Source organism: Balaenoptera borealis (assembly GCF_965194805.1).
Source record: "Balaenoptera borealis genome assembly, chromosome: 21".
Lineage (NCBI taxonomy): Eukaryota > Metazoa > Chordata > Mammalia > Artiodactyla > Balaenopteridae > Balaenoptera > Balaenoptera borealis.
The window spans coordinates 8,716,956-8,725,947 of record NC_138880.1 but is presented as its reverse complement, the minus strand read 5'-3'; positions in this window follow the sequence as shown (position 1 = coordinate 8,725,947).

Sequence of the window (8,992 nt, the reverse complement as noted above, 5' to 3'; positions counted from 1 at the left end):
TTCTTGTTAACACTTAAAATGTTCATTTTAGCAATTATGGTGAGTCTGCTATGGTACTTCTTTGTAGTTTTAATTTGCATATTCATGATGACTCATGAAGTTGAGTACCTTTAGATATATTTATTGGCCATATGGATAACCCCTTTGTGAATTGCTTCTTCAAGACCATTGCCTATTTTTTTCTACTGAACTTTCTTATTGATTTGTCTAGCATCTTTATATATTCTGGATGTGAATCTTTTGATGAAATTATGTATTGCAAATATCTCTCTCCACCCTGTGACTTGCCTTTTTGTTTTCAAACATATATTTGACAAGTAAAGGTCTTAATTTTAATAGGTTTTCTTCTATCAATCAATTATTTTATGATTAGTACTTTTTTGGTCCTATTTAAGAAATTTTTGCCTAGTCTATTGTAGATTTGTTTTCTACTTCATTAATTTCTACTCCCACATTGATTGTTTCATTTTTTCTATTTTCTTTAGGTTTATTAAGCTATCTTTTTCCTAACATCTTGATTTTGAGTCTCAGATAATTAATTTTTAGCCTTTCTTTAAAAAAAAGTATACATATACAATGAATTACACTCTAAAGAACATCTTTCGTTCCATTCCACAAGTTTTGGTATGTTGTATTTTTATTGTCATCCACACAGCAGGATTTAAATCCAGAATTTCTAAGTTTAATCCAGGATTCTTTCAACTAAAGTGTACTACTCTTTTATTTCTTTGTCATACATAAATGAATGGTTTTCAAACTTCTATGTGAAAAACTTAGATACCGAAAGGAATACAATTGCCATTTTTAGTTTGCATATTCTGGGCCAGTAAGTGGTCAAGCTTTTTCTTTATTTATATTTTTATATTTAACACTAACAATACCTTGGGGGTATGCACTGTTATCTCCTCTCTACAAATGGAGAAACATGTTCAAGGAGATTAAGGGGTTGCGTCCATCTGACTACCATGTAGTGGAACCAGGATTTGAAGATATCCAAGATAAACTTCGCTGCCTCTAAGGTCTCTGTTCCTTTTCTTTCATGCTCTCCTACTCCATGCCCCTTCTACACACAGACCATGCATTTGAGTCATGGAATCTAAGAATTATAGCTAGAATGAGCAAAGTGTATCAGACCCTTATATTTTGCAGGTAAGAAAACTACATTCCAGAGAAGCTGTATGGCTCATCCATCCAGATTTCTAGCACAGTGATTTTTCTGCCCTTCCAAATTGCTTCACAGTTCACCTTTCAGGAGAAGTCAACAGTGCCACACCATCAACGACACTTACATAAGCAGTCAGTTCACTTGGCTGCAAAACTTGAAAGGTAAATTTGTCAGTAGTAGTACAAAAAAAAATACAGAACCCTGATACTAGTCCCCATTACCCACTTAAAAATATTTTCGTAACTTCTTTAAAAGTTTTCTTGCCTCTCACTGGTTGTCACTGAGGGGAGTTAACACGGAGAACAGAGAATGAGAGCCCCCAGGTTGTCAGCAAGAGTACTTCCTGGGCACGCTCCAAACTGTCATCTGGGTTGAAAATTGACTTTGGGGAACAGAGTTCCGGTGTGTGGATTCTATTAAGGCTGACTGATAAAACTCCATCTGCTAGTGTTTTGTTTGTTTGTGTGTGTGTGTGTGTGTTTTATCTCTTGGCCTCTGGCACTTTTAGTAGCTTACCCCCTTGCTCACCAGGGAATTCTACTAAGGGTACCCAGTGCTTTGATACGGGGTCCCTGTGGGCTGTGATAGGAAAAAGGAGATTGCACCTGCATGATTTAATTTCTCTTCACTATCCAGACTCCTTGCCAGAGAGAATCTCTGTCACATAGTCTAAAGGCAGAGATAAAGCCCATGAGAGAAACTATAAGCTGTAATACTCTATTCTGAGAAAAGACATCATTCCCATGAATGCCTTGTAGCTTTTGCTGAAAGACAAAAAATGTTCCTGCTCTACAGTAAGGAGAAATGAGAACTCCTTTTCCCAAGGGAGAGAAAATACATCTCCATGTATGACAAGTAGTTAACATTCTGGATTGCATCTGCCTGGGCTCTTATCATGATGTAAATCTGTTTTCTATTCACTGGCTTGAATAGTAACAAAATCATACTGAAATGTGAATGAAGCACCAGCTACACATTTATTACAACTTCCATGGTAATCTGACTGGGAGGGAGAAGTTTAGGAGAGAACAAAAGCAGAGAGCAGTTAATCAACTCTAGTATTTGTACCCTACATTGGAAAGCCAATCTGTTTATTAGTAACAAGCCAAATGCTTCTGGAAATGAATAATTTTTTAAAGCTTTGCCAACATTATACAATCGGAGTTTACGTAAAGTTCCTAAAGTGCTAACAAGTACTAACTTGTTGACAAGACTGTTTATCATTCCTTTTGGATGAAACATAAAATGAAATCTTGGCCACAAGGCTCATAAAAACTAACTTATGCCTGTTTTTCTTTTTCCCCCCTAGGAGTAGATGTACTAGTTGTGAGGTTCTGGATAAATCTACTTCAGATTTATTCTTCATATTAAACTGCTCAGAGACAGGACTCATATTTCTTATAAACCTAGTATAGCACATAAGTTTAGGTGAGTTTGAAGGTGTGCACTGACAATAATGTATGTACTGGGGACTTTTAAGACTTACGAGATGATAACAAAACTCCTTCTTGAAGTGAACTCTAGCATTTCAAGTGGAAATGGGAGATTTTATTAATTATTTTTAATACTTCACATACATGATTTCCTCAGGTGTATGGCCTGTTAGAGAGCGGCTCATGTTTATCACGGGGCTAACCGCTTTTAAGAAGTGGAGATATATGTTTACTTACTGCTAGGTTAGATGCTTACCAATCCTTACTTGGAAAAGGAAAATATTCAATACATGACAAAGCCTGAGAAGTGAGGTCACTGGATGAGAGAAATGAACATTCCTAATGTTTCTTCTAAGGACATATCAGAGTCAACATGTCCTAAGGAACTGTAATAAGACCTCTGTATACTGGTGAGGAATATAAGCAAATACTGCATATTTATTTAATATCGTGTGGCCAATAACAAAGATCATAATTTCAAGTATTATTCTCCTTAACATATTCAGTTTTTTAAAAAATGGGTGCTGAAAGGGATACCAAATAATGTAAGGAAGTGAGACTATATTGTTAGGAAAGTCAATACATTTACTGGAAAAATACACTTTTAAGTTGTTGGCATGAAAAAGGTCAATCCTGAGGGAACCTGAGTGACAGTGGCATTGGGCTGCATGAAACATAAGGAGGGATGAGGTTGTAACACAGGTAACGGAGAGAAGAGCAGAGAGAGAGAGAACAGAGGGAGAGACAGAGAAAGAACAGAGGGGGAGAGAGGGAGAAAGAGAGAACAGAGAGGGAGAGAGACATAGAAAACTGGGGAAAGGGCAGGAATAGTAGAGGACTTCAAATGACAGTCAGCCCTGCTATTGGAATTTGGGCAGCTTCACAGATATGAGTGATGGCAGGGCGGGATGCAGCTGACATTTGGACCATGTGTGTGCAGTATAACAACACTGTAAAATTTTGTGGAGATCTCTCTCTCTCTATATATATAAATATATATATATACACACACACTCATATATATATATTATATAATCCCTTCACAAATATATATGAAGGGATTACATACATACATAAGGAAATTACATATATATGTTAAGGAATTATATCAAATATTGATATTTTTTGTCTCTCTGGGTGACAATGTTATATGAGATTTTCATTTCTATATTGATCCATTCTTTATTTTCCAAATTTTCTATAATAAATATTATTTTAAAATACATAATTAACTATAATTTTCCTAACAAAGTCTAAAGTTATCGAGTATCTGTAGCTAACTTCTGAAAATGTAAGAACTTGAACACACTTTAATCACATTTAAATCAAGTATCTCGCCTCCCTGCATCTTGCTAGGTGTTTAGAGACTGTATTGCTAATTTTTAATGAAAGTAGTAATTTTTACCAGTTAACCAAATTTATGATTCTATTTTATTTATGTCGCTGTCACTGTTATTTCTTGCATTCTTGCTTTTTTTCCTCAGCACTTCCTTTCCTTCATGCTGAAGTATTACTTTTAAAATATCTTTCAGAGAGAGATTATGAACAAATGGTTAACTTTCTTAATCTTTGTCTATTTGAAAATGTCTTCATTTTACCCCTTATTTTTTAAATGATATGTTAGGTGGGTATAAAATTCTGAGTTGTCAATCATGTTTCCTTCAAACTATAAAGATACTACATTGTCTTCTGCCCTTTATTATACTGTTGAGAAAACTGTCAGTCTACTTTTTTTGTTTTTAGTTAGAAATCTGCCATTTCTGGTAGGAATTTTTTAAATTTCCACATTTAAAATATTTCAGATACATCACACATTCAGAAAGGTGCATTAAATATTTATGCCTTGTTTAAGGAAGGTAAGCACCCATATAACTACTATCTCAGCCAACCCATAAAATATTACCAGCATCTTAGAAGCTAATGATGTGTCCGGTCCCAATCAGAGTCTCTGCTCCTCTCTCGAGAAGTAACCAATATCTTGACATTTAGGATTGTCATGTTTTGAGGCTTTTTTTTAATTAGAAGAGTTTTACCAGGGGGTATTATACCTCTAAACAGTATAGTATAGTTTTACCTATTTATGGAAAACATAATTAAATACCACAAAATAGACCAAGACCCCCTCCATCTCCATTAAGAAGAGAGCCAATTCCCTCTCTTTTCATTCAGTTTTCTGGTAGCTTTTCAACAGGCCCTTTTTCCTTGGTGGTCTGCAGTTTCACTGCATTGTGTCTACAGATTATTTTTCTTCATCCTTCTCATCATACAGACTGCAATTTCAATCTGAAACTCATCTTAGTTTAATATGGAAAATCCTTACCCATTATGTCTCCAAATATGGTTTCTTGGGAAGCTCCTCTATCCTTTTATCATTAAAATTCTTTTATATATATGTTGGTGTCTCAAAATTTGTGCCCCATGCCTCTTAAGTATGCATTATGTATTTTTGAAAATCTCTTGTCTCTCCACATATTCTACATAATTCCCTTAGTACTACCTCTCAGTTTACTAGTTTTATGCCTGTGTTCAGTCTAGAGTTTAACTACTTTTTAAAAAAATATGTACTTCAGTAACTACATTTCTAATTTTTCTGCCTGTTCTTGTTTCATGCCTGTGTTTTTTTCTTTTCCGTTGATACTCACTATACACTTAACTCCTTGATTATGTGAACATTTATAGAAATTTCTCAGGATGTTTTATTTGTTTAATATCATCTAGAGAACATTTATGTTCTGGTTATTGACATTTTGTATTTTTTCTTAGCGTGAGTTGTTTATTTGTGTTTGGGATTGTGGTTTGCGGCTACATGTGGAGGGGAGAATATCTCCTTTTTACTCTTCACTTACGCCTACTCTCTAGTTGGCAGTCTCTGTCTTTACTCAGTTTCTTCCAAGCTCTCAGCTCAGAACTTAGTCTTATATTAGTGATCTTAAGATATCATAGATCTCATAACTGTGCCCATGGGTGGTTTGTCTCGAATTTGGTCTTAAGTCTACATCTATGTCCTTTCATCCCCTCTCTAAAGATGCAGCCTCATGGAAGTCACAGATTCTGGTAACTGTCCGCAGTAGATTTTTCCAGCTTCCTTTCACAAATGTGTTTGGGGAAAGGAACACCACTTCCCTAGTTCCTAGTTTCAATTGGTAATTTTGTGCTTTAACCATTACTTTTAAGTGTTTGGATTCCTAGAGACGCTTTTTTTATTCTTTTAACATCTTTATTGGAGTATAATTGCTTTACAATGGTGTGTTAGTTTCTGCTTTATAACATAGTGAATCAGCTATACATATACATATATCCCCATATCTCTTCCCTCTTGAGTCTCCCTCCCTCCCACCCTCCCTATCCCACCCCTCTAGGTGGTCACAAAGCACTGAGCTGATCTCCCTGTGCTATGTGGCTGCTTCCCACTAGCTATCTGTTTTACATTTGGTAGTGTATATATGTCATGCCACTCTCTCATTTAGTCCCAGCTTCCCCTTCCCCCTCCCCATGTCCTCAAGTCCATTCTCTACGTCTGGAGACGCTTATTTCTGAAAATCATGTATTACTTTTATAAAATAATAATAATAATAATACTATGATTTTGTTTCAAACACCATTGAATGTGGGATGCATTGGCCAATGGTAGTGAAAGTCAATTTTAGGATAATCTAAGTACAGAAAGATGATCTCAGGACCTTGAGAACAATTTCAGAGAGGGAAGTGTCCACAGTTATCATGGGTTCAACTTCTTCATTTCAAAAGAGTGGGACTGAGACCTAGGGAAACTGTGAGTTGCTTCTCCAACATTTAGATCCCAAGCATGTGAGAAAGATGGGCAGAGTGAGATTTTATTCTTTATTCACCAAGGCAAAGTCTATGATAAGACTTCAAGATGAGCTCTTCTGCCTCGGAAATGCTGCCCAAGGGCCAAGGGAAATTGTCTGCACTACAGAAGGCAGAAACAAAGAAATCAAATTGTTCTAATCTACACCACCATACAAACTGCGAGGCTGGAGGAGCGAGGTCAATCAATATGTGTATTATCGCATTTAGTCCTGGCTGGAACAGTATTACAGACAAGCCTTAATTCAGGTTGCTGCTCCTTCTACCTGCAAAAGTCTGCCAGGTCCTCTGTGTTGAATTCTTATTGGTAAGTCTTCCCCCCTGCTGGAAAGCGTCAGCATTCTGTGTATGGCCAAGGCTATTCACATCTATATATTGATTCCAGGATCCAAGTGAGAACCCTTTTCAAGTGACAAGGTCAAATTAACTTAAAATACACACACTGAGAGTATATAGTAACTGGAAAAAAATATGAAGAAGATCTTGCTAAACACTCTGGGTTTCTGATCCACTTCAATAAGGAAAAAGGTACTGATAGGAATAATAGAACTTTCCAAAAAATAAATTACTTAATAGATTTAGATTTCTTCTCCTCCAATCCGGTAAGTAAATGTAATATTAAAATCTTAATAATGCTTTCTGGGTTTTACATAACTTATTCTCACTAAGACGGTGGGAATTAGTTATTGTAATAGCTACTGTGGTCCCCACTCAGATCTCCTCGTCAGGACCCATCACCCACTCAGCAGCCACAGGGGAGTATTCGCTCTGGCTGCGCATAGCTGCACTCCCCTTGCGGCATTGCCCTTGACCTCAGGGAGCTTCCACACCTAAGATTTTGCTTCCTTCCAGAATGAGGCCTGTGGCCACCTCCAAAGAGCATCCATGCTATTGATCTGGCAAAATCCTCTTTATCAGAAAAGAGGTTCAGAAACAGATCTTGCTCACCTGGGACTGACTGACCACAGAATACATTTACACTGTCACCTGTCATCCCTTCCACCCTCCAAATGGCCCTGGTCTATCTGGCCTTTTCACAGAATATTACATTGGTCCATTCTATTGATATAATGTTAATTGATCAAAGAGGGACAAAAAATGGCAATGACGTTGGGGGCCTTGGTAAGAATGGGCTTCAGAGGATGGAAGATAAACCCTATGAACACTAAGGGCTCCCCTATTAGTAATGTTATTAGGGATTTGGTGGTCTGGGTTGTGCTAGGATATTCTCTCCACAGTAGAAGAAACATTGTACCTGATACCTTCTATCACTAAAAAGGAAACACAATCCCTGTTGGATATCTTCAGGTTCTGAAGCCGGCGTATTCCCACTTGGAAATACTGCTCTTAACCATGATGAGAACCTAGGAGACCCACTACGAGCCAGGCCTGGGTCAAGATTACACATATTATGTGAACCCCATATATCCCACTCTAATGGGGGGCAGGATAACTTTGTATCCCAGAATATCAATGTCAGCATGGACCCAGTACCTAACAGTTCTTGAAAGGCCTATGTACTATTTCTCTTTCCTCAGCATACATTTACCTGAGAAAATGGTGGTAGGTCCCTCCGGGGAAGATTGGGTAATCCCTATGGTGTGTTCTTGCCAGTGTTGAGAATCCGTCTTCATTTCGACCCACCTCTTCTCCATTCTCCATTAGATTCTGGGCCCAAGAACTGGCTCACATCTGGAAACTGAGCAAGGATGCTGACCATTTAGCATCATATGGGGTAGCTTTCCTCAGCCTCCTGATCATCTATTCTTGACTTATTTGTTGTATAAAATAGGTATTGTTCTTGGTGGCTGCCTGTCTATCTTGCCCCCAAGAATACTGTGTCCTAGTAACCATTTTCATAGCTCCCTACAGGCCAGGCCTCTCTGCTACTGCTCAGACCTTGACACTCATTACAATAATTGTGCGCACTTGACTGCACTCTATTAAGTGCAGCCACCTGGACCCTATGACATCAGCTCCTATTATCCCACTGCTATCAAGGAGCCCAGTTGTGTAACATCTCCTGCTCTTCTTCCCTGGCCTGCAGAAGGCAGAGTACCACTCAGCTTTCCCATGATATTTTTGCCCAATTCTCCAGTGTATTCCTTCTTGCTTTGGGAACTGTAGTGTCTTTCAGACCCTCTAGAATGCGGTTGGCCTTCCTCCAACATGCTCATTTCTCTGGGCGTTTTGATCCCTCCTTCCACTGTGTGCCATGGAAGTTCTAGTATCTCAGTTTAACTTAGTGTGGGCCTTAGCTTTCTCCAAGCTTTCAGGAGCATCCTATCAGGATATTCGTGTCACCTCCTCTGGTCCTCACCAGGGCATTAACTACCACATGTCCATGTCTACAAATTCTTCATAAAATCAGATAACTCTTAAGTCTGCTCCTCTGATTTAGTACCTACTGTGGGCGTCAGTCCCACATGTACGCCCCGTGCTCTTGCCAACGAAATCCTTAGCTCCTTCAGTGTACAGGCCCTTTCCTCCCTTACAGTATCCACTTCCTGGGAAGATATCTTATGACTTGATCCTAGTTATTCTACCTCAACCAATGAGGGCTATG